This window comes from Benincasa hispida, chromosome 7, assembly GCF_027475165.1.
Source record: "Benincasa hispida cultivar pf3 chromosome 7, pf3_genome.v1.1, whole genome shotgun sequence".
Lineage (NCBI taxonomy): Eukaryota > Viridiplantae > Streptophyta > Magnoliopsida > Cucurbitales > Cucurbitaceae > Benincasa > Benincasa hispida.
This window is the reverse complement of record NC_143484.1, coordinates 57,988,839-58,004,582: the sequence shown is the minus strand read 5'-3', so window position 1 is coordinate 58,004,582 and position 15,744 is coordinate 57,988,839.

Sequence of the window (15,744 nt, the reverse complement as noted above, 5' to 3'; positions counted from 1 at the left end):
GGTGAATCCGGGCCATTGTTAAAGAATTAAGTCTCTAGGACAGATCACGAGGAGTCTGAAGCTGAAATTTTGAAGTAAGATTTCTGAGACGATTCTTAACAAGTTTGTAGAAGGAAATATCTTGAGATGAGCTCTGGAATTCAAGTTATTAATTTTGTAAGATGAATCTGGAATTTCATGAACAAGCAAGCAACTGCTTGAGTTGAGTAAGCTGGCAGCTCGAGGAGAAACGCTTGGATAGACCAAGGGCTGAGCTTTTCCGTGCATTGGACCTGCTGTGTAGGCCGAGGAGAGCTTGCAATGGAATCTTGGATGTATAAGCAGCCTTGAGGACGACCATATGCAGCTGTAAGAACACTTAGAGAGAAAAGTGTTGGTTGCATAAGTGGTGTTGCGTTTGTGAAGAGCGGTTGGAAGCTTTGCATGAGCCAAATCTAAAAGAAATTTCTATGTGTCTAAACCTACAGCAAGGTGCATTGTTGTGAAAGTCTTCAAGAGGAAGGCTAAACACAAAGCTTACTTAAGGGTTAGTCTCAAAGGGAGACTTATGCTAGTAGTTAATATATGCTTTTGTGTCCACAGGATTGACACTAGTAATAGAAGCATATCGACCCTTGAAGAATAGTTCTAAAAGTTGTGAGTGACTAAATATTTACAATGTTTTAAAGAAACCATGTTTTAAAGAAAGATTATTCTCATGCTTGCTAGTTTTACAAAGTAACTTCCAAGTAAACCATGAGTTATGTTTAAACGCATGCCATGTATGAAAGTTTATTGAAAAATTATTTATGTGTGTTTAATTACACAAAGCATGCGTTAGTATCTTTAAAGACATATTTTCTATGAATTATGCTTTACATGCTTTAAAGAGAAAATCATTAAATGACTAGTTTTACTTGAAACTCGATACCGAGGGACATTTGAGAAGGTATCCGAGCAACTTGTTACTGAGGGACAAGTTTTGAGAAGGTATCTGAGCAAAAGTATCTAAGGTACGACGATACTTAGTTATGGCCACATGCACATAGGTAGTTAAAGTCAGAGATTGAGCAAAAGAGTACTCTCTTGACTAGCAGTTGACATTGGGATTAAACCGCAGCAGGGTTATTCTCAACTAAGGAACAGCTTAATGTTTTATGAATGAAAATAGCTTTATATGCTTTATACTTGGAAAATGTTTATACTACAGTACAAGGTTACTGTAAAAATTTATATTTCAGTTTAATCTCTTTATCGAGACTTTTGCATGAGAATCAGTTTTCTTTCTTAAATCACTCATTGGGCTAGCAAGCTCACCCCATTTTCAAATGTTTTCCTTTCCCTTCAGGTAGTGGTCAAATCCTCAGGAGGTAGCTTTGCAACTAAAGAACAAAGTTATTTTAACCCATTTGTTAGGTGGTTACTGTAAATATTGTACATATGTTACATTCGTTCATATAGGGACTAAGGTTTTGGGCATTGGGATTTATGAAACTAGGAATGTAATCTCTCTAAATATTTGTATGTTTAAACTTAATATTTTAGCCTAAGAGGCATCCGTTGTGTATGAGTTTGTATGTTGGTATCAGAGTTATTTCCGCAAGAGTTATTAGACAATAAGTGTCAGCAAAAGGGTTGATAATGTTGTAGTCATGTCCTTTCCTAGGCTGAGAGAGTAGTCTGGGACGGGGTGTGACAATTTATATTATGAAGCTACTGTTTTTTATAAATAAACACACACATATATATATCACTTACACTTATGATAAAATATAAAATGAAAATTGAGTTCATGGCCCAACAATTTAAAGATTGCAAGAATGACAAATTAACAAGTTCAACCCAATTGAAACTGTCGAAATGACCAAAATGTCCTCGCAGTTAAAAATGTGAAACTGCATTTGATTATCATCTTATTATTATCTGATTGTCATATGATTACCATTTAATTGTTAATGATATCAATTACTATTTGATTGTTGTCTAATTACTGTCTGATTGTTATCTTATATTAATTGCTAATAATATCGATTTGTTATCTCATTGATATTTAATATTGATTGCTATCTAATTGCAAATGACACCGATTGCTATTTAATGATCTTATGTTTTTTTTGTTAATTACATGACAATCAGATAGCAACCAGATATCAATTAGATGACAATCACAGGTTAATCAAATAGAGACCACAAAGTACTTAATATATAATGAAAATCACATGGCAATCAAATATCGATCATATGGCAATCACTTGACAATCAAATAGAAATCAGGTAGAAATCAGATATCAATCATATAGCCATATTTGATTATCCATGCTTAAACAATCCACTCGCGGTTCTAATTACCAATTTAATTCCTACATCTTGTATAACATATTGGATATATTATTGGCAACACTTATTGAGTGGCACTTGACAATCCATCACATTGATATTAGATATGTTACTTATACATTCATGTCTTACTTCAAGTATTTACTAATTGATGTCTAATCATATCTTTATTGATATATTATTGATATGTTCATGTCTTACTTCACGTAATTTCTCACTGATTGTTATGTGATACATTGATGCTATATTATTGATATTCTTAAAAGTTGTTTTGATATAAGATATACTTGAAAATTGATTGATATGCTATACATTGCTGATGTACTATTGATATTCTTGAATTTTTTTATGAATATTTTACAAATTCATGCAACAACCTAATATGAGTTTGTTATTAATAGTATGTTGGAGTTAATTTTCATTAAATTGTTTTTGAAATGTGAATTTTAGTTAATAAATATGAAATGAAAGGAAAAAAAAAAAAAGTAACAAATCATACTTCAAATAATTTTACGTTAGTCTGACATGAAAAAAATGAATAACGGTGAATTTGGAAGCAGTAGAATTTAAGAAGAATTTTGCCAAAGTCCAAGCGAGCCATCGTCAGGCACATAGCCGAAGTAAGAAAAAAAACAGAGGAAAGTTGGTTCCTTCATCAGAAATGAGGCCTACACCGATGGAGTTCTTTGTGGAGATGGAAGAACAGGGATCGACGGTCGTCATGGACGTGGACGGTGTGACCCACTTGATATATTGAGCAAGGGTGTGATCTCCACTGAGAACAAGCTCGCCGACGCTAATTTCTTTAGCTATTTTAGAATTGCCACCCATTACAAATACCTATATATATATATATATATTAAAACAAATGACAAGTTATTTGGAGTGTTCTTAAGCTATTTTAGAATTACTCCGATTGAGGACTTGTTTTGTATTTTTTTTAGATCCATCTTTGATCAAACTGGGATATCTGCGGGGATCTGGTGCTATGAGAATTTTTGTCCACTCTATTTGCTTCATTAAACGATTGGGTTGGTTTAAGTATGAATTTTTTTTTAAGAATAGTTTATGCTTATATACTTTTGGATTGTATCACTTAAGAATATCAAATTAGTTATATCGATTAAAATCAAATTTTTATAAATAAATTAATTTAGACCTTTATATTTAAAAATAGATAAATAAAAGCCTCCTAACTTTCCTATATAATTATGTTTTAAAATTGGGGATACATAACTTTGGCGCATATTTACAACTTCTTTAAGTAAAAAAAATGACATAATATTGGAAAGGAATGTTAAAATGATGATTTAGCCTTTAAAAAGTTGGGTTTAGATTAGGGAGAAGAATAATTGTATTGAAGTGGTTTTGTGTTGGTTGAAACTAGCTCTAAATTATTAGCCTTAACATAAGTTTAGGGTTTAAATGGATATACTTTTTAGTTTGGAGTTAATGCTTCCACCAATTTAACTAGGGGCATGATTAGGAGAGATTCTGTAATTGTTAATATCACTTTTGTTATTTTCAAAATTACTTATAATATGCTTTTAATTATTCAAAATTAATCGTAATGATATGAAAAATGTGTTAAAAGTATAAAGTTAAATATGAAATTGATTTTCAATGATATAAAAGGTCTTTGGAAGTGATTTTAAACATTACAAGATCGATTTAACCATTTCAAAATCATTCTCAAACATGCACTAGGTTCCCATAAGTACATCATCCATAGTATAGTCAACATATCCATGATGTACGATCCTACGAGTAAAGGGATTTTAAATAGATATCGAATATCTTAAATTATCGATTGACCCAAAAGCTTAAACTAGTTGGTAAAGATAAATTTAATTATAATGTCTAACACCCTTGACCCAAAAGGGTAAGCTAACAGGTAAAGACAAATTTAATTAAATATGAAGAAGACTTAAATAAGTGGAAATCAATATCAAATGGGGAGGAAATAACATTGCAAGGGTTCGAACATAGGCCTTTCTAGACCACTTAATCTGATACCATCTTAAATCACCGATTGATCCAAAAATTTAAGCTAGTGGGTAGAGACAAATTTAATTATAATATCTAACACTTGGAGTGTTGACATAATTAAATTTACTTTTATCCATAAATTTAAGCATTTGGGTCAATCGATATTTAAGAATATTGATTGAGTTTAAAAGGTTATGCAATGAGAGGGGGTACATTCATATGTTTGAAAATCATTAATGATAAAGAGGACTAACTATTTTTTCCCCTTTCAATGTCTAATTAGTTATAATTTTTTTTAGTTCAATATGTTATTAGTGGCGAAGATTTTTTCTAAAGAGTACAAATTCATATAAATTTAATTTTAAACGGCATTGAAATAGCATTCAAGGGATTTATTGTTGCCAAAGACGAGTATTACTAACTGATATACGAATAGTGACATATCCAAAATTTTATATTAGGGAGTACAACTTTATAATGTTAAAATTATAGCCCATTAACTTCTAAATTTTGCAAATTAATTTGAACTTTCAAGTAAATTAACCTATCTTTTTGAAAATTTTGTAAATTTGGTTGAATTTTTAATCAAATTTAAAAAAACAAAAGCAAATTTTTAAAAGAATTTTTTTTAATTCTCAAAATTTGACTTAATTTTTTGAATTATTGTTAATTTTAAGAGAGAAAAAAATACAAATAGTTGCCCAACGATACTAAAACTTTAAACATATTTACATGTGGTAAAAATAAAAATAGAATCATGTTTTTCTACCCATTACTACTGTATTAAAATTATATATATCTATAATTTTTTATTTAGTTGACTTTGAACTCAAATCCCCTACATCTAAATACATCTACCAACTACTGAGCCAAGTTATTATTTTATATATTGGGGGCACGCAATAAATATATTGAATAATAGTTTTATATTTAATAAAAAAGCGATATATATGAATATATAACAACACCCTTATATATCATTGTAGTATAAAAACTTCAAACTTTTGGCTTCTTTTTTAAAGGCAAGAACCTTAGTCGATTAAACTTATATTATAGATAACATCTATTTATAATATTTTTTTTGTTTTTTGTTTTTGTTTTGTTTTTTTTTTTTTTTTTTTTTGTGTGTAAACCTAAGGTGATGTGACTTAATTGAAGAATAAAGTTTAGTACGGAAAATTGATGTATATTTATTGGTTTAACAACATTAAATTTAGATTTTAGACACACATATTAGTGCAATTAATTCTCTTACTAACTAATTGAGTCTTACATCTCTAATAAACTAAAGAAATAAACTAAAAGTTAGTTTTTGGCACATAAGTATTTTTCATTTGGGATAACAACCCATAATACCTTAATAAAGACCCTATATTTCAATTATGTCAACTTTTTCTATTATTTACCAAAATGTCTAAGGAAATTGGTTAATTACACAAAAATTAAGAGAAATTGCATTTATGATATATTTTTCCATATTTAGGAATCATCTTCAAAGTTGGAGAGAGAATATACATTTACTATATTCTATTAATTATTTGAGATTTCTTCTTATTTTCAATTAAAGAGAGAAAATGCATTTAATATGATTTTTATTTTTCATTTAACACATTTAGACGTCAAGCAGAGATTGTTTTAACATATATGAAATATACTACAGATATAAATCAGAAATTGAATCAATGTTCAACATAAATCCTAAGTATATATGATAAATTTCTTTTATATCATAGTATGTATAATCCCAACAAATCAAAATTTAATAACAGCTCCGTAATAGAAGTGTAATTCAAAATTAAATTGATAATTTTAATATACCACAATATATAAATCACGCCAACATAATTGTATATATAAAAAATTTCATTTCTATCACAATATATATAATAAATTCTATTTAATTAGTCAGAAATCCCAATGACTTCCATTTAAGCTTTAAATGTATTTATTATATATTATTAATTAGTTAAGATATTTTCATTTGAAATTAATGTGATTTTCTTTTGGAAAATTCTTATAAATAGAAAAATCCAAAAAATATTTACACTTTGCAGCAAAAAATTCTAATTTTAAATATTTTTTTATATTTAAAAAGACTCCTTTTCTGTCCCAAATTTGACTTCAAACATATATCTATATCTATATATATATTGAAGGCACCACTTTTGGTCCGACATTTATTATTATTACTATTATTATTTTTTTCCCCTCTTTTTCATGTTTATTTTATTTATTTTTAAGCTAATTTTATTTTTTTTAACTTAATTTAAATTATTTTTAAGTGACTTGTGTATTCGTTTTTATTCAAATTTATTTCTTTTTATTATTATTATTATTATTATTATTATTAACTACTTTTATTTTCTAACTTATTTTTATTATTATTCTTGTGTTTCTTACTATTATTAATTATTATTATTTTCTTCTCCCTTTTAACCATTCTTCAACAACTCCATCTTCTTCCTCCCAACCTTCTTCTTTCCCATTTTCTCTCCTTTTGGATCTACAAAAAAAAATCTCAACACCCCACCTTGCTTCTCCTATAAATTGATCACAGTGTTGGAGGGGAAGAAAAAGTTATATATAGAAAGAAGAAGGGGAAGAAAAAATAAAATAGGAGGAAGGAAAGGATTGAAGACAAAAGGAAGAAGGAAAGAAACATATTGAGACTAAGTGTGAGAGTAAAGTGAAAAGAATAGAAGAGGAGAGAAAAGGAAAAGAAGTGTTCCAGCGAGCACCAATTCGACGAACAGTAACTCTTACCACAGGCGAACCTCCATTCCGGTGGATTATTGTAACTTTCGATGAAGACCTACAACGACTGTCATCACCTACAAAATAAAGATAGAAAAGTGGAAGAAGAGAAGAAGAAACTGGTGAGGAAGAAGGAAGAGGAGAGAAGAAGATATTTAATAAAGGTGTGGACCTCACTTCTTTCAGTATTATTTTTTTTTAAATGTGGTGAACCCCACTTGACTTTATGTAAATATGTTTTTCCTCTTTTCCTATCTTCTCGAATTTCACCTTTTCTTATTTATATTTTTATTAATTTTATTATTTATTTTGCTCATTCTTCCCCTAATCTCACCAAATTTTTTATTTTCTTTATTTATTTATATTTATATTAATTTTATTATTTATTTTGCTCATTCTTTCTCCCTAATCTCACCTTTTTTTTAATGTTTCTCAAATATCTTTTTTTTTTTAATTTTTTAAGGGATATCTCCAAAATTTTTTACTTTTATTTTTTTTTCCTTTCTAACTTTAGTTTTACTAACCATTAGGTTCTTAATATCTTAATTTATTGGATTCTTGTTTTGGATCTTTTACGACTCTCCATTGCATGATTTTAAGTTTTGATGATTTTTTTTAAAAATTTAAATAGATTGTAGTTTAAAATTTCTTTAAAACATTTAAACAAAACTTTTACTTTAAAGTTGAATATAGATTATAATTTAACATTGTTAAATATGATTCTATTCAATTTTTAGTTTTAAAGATTCTGAATAATATTCTAAATTGCTTGAATTTAAAACTTTAAATATGAACTTTAGATAGGTTGTAATTCACATTTTTGCAAAATGAAAATTAATTTTACTTGAACTTATAATTTTATAAGTATATCTCATTGGGATTTAATCTAAGAATTGTCTTGAAATTTCAAACTTCATTATGTTTTGGATTACTAGATAAGTTTTAAATTAGCATTAGTTTTAAATTTCAAAATTTCAAAGAAATTTCAAATGTTTCTTTTGAATGACTTGCATCACTCATAATTATTAATTCACATTTTTCTAAAGTATGAATTAGTTTACATGAGATATTTTCACAATTCTGTTATAGAGTTGATGTTGTTAAATGTCTAAATTCGAAAGGTCAATATTTCATAAAAGAATCCAAATATCAGTTAACATACATTGTTAGTCACAGAATTCAACTATACTTTATTCTTAAAAATTATAGTGAAACCTGGTGAGACATTTTTTTTTACCAAATACGTTTTAAATATGATCGACTAAGGTAATAATTATGTCTAGGCCGAGGTACTTAAGTTGAGGAATACTTCTACCTGGGAATTATTTAACTAGTTGATTCTCATAAGTTTTTGTTTTATTAATTTCCATTACAATTTTGGATAATAGAATAAAACATTTTTTTAAAACGGGTGTTGTAGTGTGCTAATACATTTCCTACACTCAATAACCCAAAACATATCTTTGGAAAAGTAGACCATTTTTATTTTTATTTTTTTTAATGGGTGACCAATCACACCTTAAAACGATTGGTGATGACTCCAAGCATTTCACCTCAAAAGAGGACCCTAGGAAAGGACGTTGGCCCGTGTTGCGATGACGTTGTATATATACACTGAAATATGTATTTGTATATACCTTTGTTTATTTAAAAATATAAAATGTATGATATATACTATGATATAAATTGAATTTATGATATATCGTGATATATTGTGTTATATTGAAGTTGTTATATTAATTTTGAACTACACTTCAATTAGGAAGTTGTTGTTAAATTTTGATTTATTGAGATTATTTATACTGTTACGATATATATTGGGATTGCAAACATCTAAAACAATTTTCTAAGATATGTTTAAAGTAACCATGAATTTGTTAGAAAAATCAGTTGTGTGATACGTCAAATACATTAAATGAAAATAGAATAATATTAAATGCATTTTCTCTCTCAAATTGAATATTGGGAGAAATCTCAAATAATTAATAGAATATAATAAATACATTTCTCTCTCTCTAGCATTAAAAATGTTTTGTAAATATGGAAAAGTATATAATAAATGCACTTTTTGTAAACCCCTGAACTTGTTTTACTAGTTAATTAAGATTAAGTCCTCTTAATTATGAGTTAAAGATGTGTATTAATATCAATGGAAAGAGTAAGTTAAGTGGGTATAATGAATAATGCGTATGAAATGTAAGAGAAGGAAAATTTTCTAAGCGTTTTGACTATATGCATTCAAATTGTAAACATGGTTGATGCATAGAGAGTTGGAGAAGTCTATTAATAATAAACCGGAAAAAGGGCAAGGAAATATGTTAAATGTGGAACATTGAGTTCTCGAATGAAGTAGAAACAAGTTAACACTAAGAGAAGGTAGAGAGGGTTCTATGCGTTGGAACTATGAGGCGCCACGTAGCTAGTCCGGTTGAACTATGTGACTAGAGGTCCAAGAAAGGGGGTGTTATGGCTAAGTACAACAAAGTGGTATGAAAGATTTATGCAACCAACTTTGTATATCAATGTTGAGGCCAAACTGACAAGTGATGCGACAAAAGAGTATGCGTTGAAAGGAGAAGGCTTGGGTGGCTGCAAGGCCATGCGATAAAGTTTAAGCTAATGAATTTAGCTTAATTAACGAGTAAGTAAGCTAGGTGGCAGCCTTGTAAACGTCAATGAAAGGATAAGCATGTCAGGTGACAATTAATTAAGCAAACTCTTCATGCCCACTCAAGTTTAAATAGGCTTAGCAACGAAGGAGACTGTTTTGCCAAACATTTTCTAAGGCCTAAGTGAGAAATGTTACTGCCATCTGAAGATTTTGAAAGTTGAAGAATTTTCAGCCAGCTAAAGGAAAATTTGAGGAATTTCTAATCGATTCCGGAAGAAATAATGCTCAAATTCTAAGGTAAGTAAAAGTTAAGATATTTTTGAGCAATTTCCTAAAAAGGAGTTTAGTTTTTATGAATGTTGGAATTAAGTTAAGAAATCTGGAAGATTGAATCTGAAAATGATGTTGTGGAAGAATAAGCAGACAACTGCATACAAAGAACAAGCAAGCAGCTGAACTAGTGATGTTATGCATTGACGCATACAACATAGTCAATCCACAACGAAGGCCCTTTGAGTATTTCGCATAGACTGAAAAGGCGTTTCAGCGCTTACCCCAGCACCTCAAGGAAGGATTTTTAATTATCAGCCAAATTCTAAGGTAAGATGGCTAAGGATAGTCGATGCGATGAAGATAGTTCGATACGTCGAGCTTAGTTCTTGTGATTTAGTTACTTTCTTTGCATTTATAAATGCATATGATAATTGATTTGCTATATTTTGCAAATGAATTATCTGCTAAATTTCAAGTTCACTATGATTTGTACGGGGATCTAAATGAGACAAAAACGATGCATTTCATATAATTTATTTTTCCAACTTCTTAATTCCTCCCCCTAATGTTAGAAAATTTGTCTCATTAAAATGACAATAAGCAAATTGTGCAGTAAATACATCACCCGCCAGGGGTTCAAAATATTTAATAATTGATGGGGAATCATATCCAACATATATTCCTAACCTCATTTGAGGACCCATCTTAGTACGTTGCGGTGGAGCAATATGAACATATACTGCACATCCAAAAATTATCAAATGGAAAATATCTTATTCATGGCCATAAACTAATTGTAATGGCGAGTACTTATGATAAGCTACTTATGCGTAAAAATGATGCTGCATGCAAAATAACACGTCCCCATACAGAAGTAAGAAACTTAGCTCTCATAAACAATGGTCTAGCACTTAACTGTAAGCGTTTTATAAATGATTATGCTAAATCATTTTGTGTATGAACGTAAAATCATGAAATTTTCACTAAACTTTTCTCCAAAAGTTTTAGATTTCTCATCAATCTTCATCATCCTACAAAATGCATAAATGACCACTATTTATAGGAGAATTGACAAGTAGGACGTGGCCATTAGGACACTAACACGTATAAATTTGTGAAACGTGGGGTAACATATTTAAGGACACATGGTCCTTTTTGAGATGAACATCTCTTCTATAATATTTATAATAATTTTCAACTATTACAAGAAAATATATACTTTTAACTAAAATAAAAAATTAATTAAAAAATTATTTTAAATAACAAAACTGCTGAAATATTTATAAATAATAACAAAATGTTACAATCTATCGTTGATCATGATAGACTACTAGTTGTGTCTATCATCATACGGATAGTAGTCTATAGAGATCTATCGCGGTCTACAAATTAATAATTAATTCTATTATATTGGATATAATATTTCCATTTTAATAATTTATTTAGTGTTAACAAATAATTTCTAATGATAATAAAATTACATCGACTAGTTTCAAAGCCAACCATCAAATATAAAATATCATTAAAGTTATTGTTATTATATTAATATTTTATGTAAATAATTGATTTGATATTTGTAAATAATGAATGACTAAAATAAAATTTCATCACGTCTCAAAAAAAACATCAACTAAAAGAATTAAAATGGATTTTTTTATTAGAAGTGTATATAATAATTTTATTTATTTTAGAAATTTAAATTAAATATTTAACCCATTAAATAAAAATTAAAAATGATAAAAAAATTACATATAATAAAAATAGATTAGTATAAGTTTATATGGGAAGAAAAATGATTAGTAGTGAAAATAAGCAAGAGAGTAAATCTATTTCAAAGGAGAGACTAGACTGTAAATAAGAGAGAGAGGAGAAAATATATAAATGGTTTTCAAAAGAGTAGAAAAATAAATTTAGTATTTTCTAGTTATTACCAGATTGCAAAGGTTCTAAAAAATAATTATGTGGGGTGGGAAAAATGAATTTTTTTTTGAAATAATATTTTTTAATAAATAATGACAAAAATAGGGTTGGAGGGAAACAATTTCTAAGAATGTGTTTTGAGAAAATATTGACAAAACTAGTGTAGTGTAATTGTGTACCTGATACACAATTACCATGTGGCATACTCGTGTACCCGGTACTCGAGTACCATTTAATCCAGTCAGTTGACCGGTCAAGTGAACTCGTGTACCTGGTACACGATTCGCTTATATTTTTTTTTCTTTTTTTCTTTTTTTAAAGTTAATTGTTAACTTAATTATATAACTTAAGTCTTTCATCATTGCTTATAATTGTTTTTTTAATTGTTGAACTTAATTATTAAACTCAATTCTTTCATTATTAAACTTAATTTTATATTTAATCTACAATGAAAACATCTTGCACTCATATTAAAAAAAAAATACCATGATATTAAAGAATATTTACAATTAGTTCTTTAATTTACAATTTGAAAATGATACAATGTGGGATTTAAAAACGACCCCTGGCCCTTACTCCTCATGGGGTTGTCTTCGTGTCCCTCTAAATTAGGTTCACCTCGTTGTCGCTGTCGTCTACAACGAATACGTCTTCGATCGGTGTCAGCAACATTGAGTCGTCTTATTTGTTGAATAATATCTTTTGACCAATGTTTGCAGACACATTGAACCCAATTCTGGTAAATTGTTCTGAATATTGTTGAACATCGCCAATAAAATTATTCTGTACAATAAAAAAAATAAATATTAAACAATATTCATATCATATATATGGAAAATGTGATTTTAAATCTCTTACCATGCAGTAATAGAAAGCACCGTCAGGTGAGATAAATCGCCTCGTGATCGAATTATACCAGGGAAAGTAGTCGTCTGATACAGCTGGCCTATTTGTTAATTCTCCCTGTACACAACGATCACGTCGTCCATGCCAGTAGGATAAATATTTCGAATGGATTCGACGCCAGTCTTGGTCGTGCTTACCTCTTAAATTGATCTGGTGTAGTGCTGGGAGTGTATAGGACAACGAAGGTATCGTTTGTCGCATACCGAACTGTCTCAGCACACTATCTGGCCACTCTACTATATGGAAGCATATAAGAGGGCTAACAGTCAACCAGATGTCTTCACCATTACAACAATAATCAGGTAAGGATAACCAAATCTGTGTGTATGGTGTCCAAATAACCTGACAAAAAAAGATAATAATAAGTATACATATAAAATGTTTTAAATATTCATTTATATACATATTTACTATCTGATTATGCGTCAGCATGTCGAATATTTTTCTGTACACGAGCAACATATTTGTTGATTGTTCAGAGGCAGCTAATACACCACTCCATTTAAAATTATAAAAAAATATAATTAATTTATATTCTTACATAAAATGGTAACAAAATAAATATATAAATAAAATAATATCTGACACTAAGTGGACGATGATCCGGAGCCTGTAATTGGACTTGTGGTGCTATAATTGGAAATCGATTATAAGCTTATACTTGTAATAGTATCAGTGGTCCTGCTATTTCTAACGCTTGTGTATTGGAAGCCCGACAAAGTTCTTTGTACAACCATGCAAGACATGCACCACCCCACGAGTACGTACCAGCGTGCTCGAAATCAGAAAATAATGGGAGGAACATGAGATGCACTAGAGTATTTAACTTGTCGGCAAATAAAAATCCTCCAATAAGCTGTAGGATGTATGCTCGTGTGTACCTACGTACGCTGATGTTGTCGGCATTGGGAGGTAATTCGGGAAACTGGGACGCCAACCAAGGGATACTCAATCTTGATCCCTTCAGATCCTCTGGTAGAACGCCTAAGAGCTCTTCTCAAACGTTCTTCCAGTCATACTGTAGTGAGCCTGCCAGTGGTTGCCCGTCCACTCGTAACCCAAATTGTATGGCAACATCCCATGATTTACATTTAACATACCAAAGATCCTGATTTGATTCCATTACAACAATTTCATAGTGTTCTGTCACACAATATTTTTTCACAACAAGCTGTAAATCTTCTTTGGTATTAAACAACATTCCTTTTTGTATTAACCTACAGTTATCTACTCCTACATATCTTTCTTCCAAAGTAGACCCTAGTTCACACATTGAATTTTTCATTTCCCAATCTATTTGGGTGAACATTTCCGACGGTACCAACTCAAGATCATGTTCACCACTACTGTCGTTTCCAAATAATTCATCAACTTCAACGTCAATGTCACTATGTCCATCATTTCCAGGTTCAAAAATTACTAAATTTTCAGGATGCATTGACATAGTTATTATGTTTTTTTCAACGGTTATAGTTGACAAAAAAAAAATATGTTAATATGTCAACCCAACAAACTCCAATATCTCAATTTAACATAGAAGATCTAAATATTATACATTTAAATCAGACCAGCCCAAACAAATAAACAAATATAAGATCTACAAACATATACATATAAGATCAACCCAACAAATACATATAAGATTTCTAAGTTTAAATCAATCCAAACAAATAAAAAAATATAAGATCAGCCCAAAAACATACCTAAAGTAAATCATACATAAACTATATATAAACTAAATCATACATAAACTTTACATAAACTAAATCATACATAAATTAAATCACACATAAACTATACATAAACTAAGTTTAAAATAAACTCAACCCAAAAACATGCAAAAACATACATATAAATACAGATCAACCCAACTAGATAAAGAAATACACCGCAGAAACGAGCAAAAATCGGCAGCCAAAAATGTATGAAAATCGAGCAACACGACCGCTACAATGGAGGATTAGATGAGGATCAAATGGAGGACTGAAAATCGAGCAAAATCAAAATTTTGGAAGATTTCGGTGAAATGGAGGCCTCGGTGAGGAAAATCAACGAGATTTTGGAAAGTAAAAAGCAAAATAGAAGAAGAAATCGAAAGCAAAAATCGATGAGAGGAAGAAATTGTTGGTCTCGGTGAGGAAGAAGAAGTGGCGGTCTCGGTGAGGAAGAAGAAAAGGTCGTTTCGGTGAGGAAGAAGAAGGGGCGGGTGGAGTTTTTAATGCGGGGAAGTCATGTACCCGGTACATGCTTAGGGTAATCGTGTACCCGGTACACGATTTCCTCAGTCAAACCTGCATGACTGCCACGCCAAACTGGGCGTGCCAGGTGGCCAGGTACTTGTGTACCCGATACACGATTTAGGGCTTATCTGTACTCGGTATACGATTAAGGTGTAATCGTGTACCCGGTACACGATTTAAACACCTATCTTTGGGAATACTTTCCCCCAACCCTATTTTTGTCATTATTTTAAAAAAAAATTCGGAAAAAATAGAAATCGTGGATTTTCAAAAGGGGAAAAAATGAGAGGCGAATCATGTGAAAAGTAAAGAAAACAAAAGGTGCAAATGTGTAATATAATAATAATAAGAGAAAATTACATTTTTGTCTCTAAATTTTGGATTTAGTTTTCATTTAGGCTACCTTTAAGGAAGGTGTATCACAATAAATGAAAGGTAATTTAGAAAGTGAAACCTTTTTTTTTAAAAGGTTTGTTAGTGGTTATCAATGTTCTGCATTTGTAATGACAGGTGGATCCCAGTTGAAAATTCATAATCAAGTAATATAATATGAACAAGCGTGAAGTGATCAATTGAATTACATTCGAAAATCATGTCACATCATTATTGTTACCATTATGAATATAGTTATAGTTACTATTATTGATCCTCTTTCAGAGAAAAAGCTACGAATTTTGATATATTTACTATTACTGTTATTGCTATTGTTACGGTTTGGTTCTCAGATGTAAATGT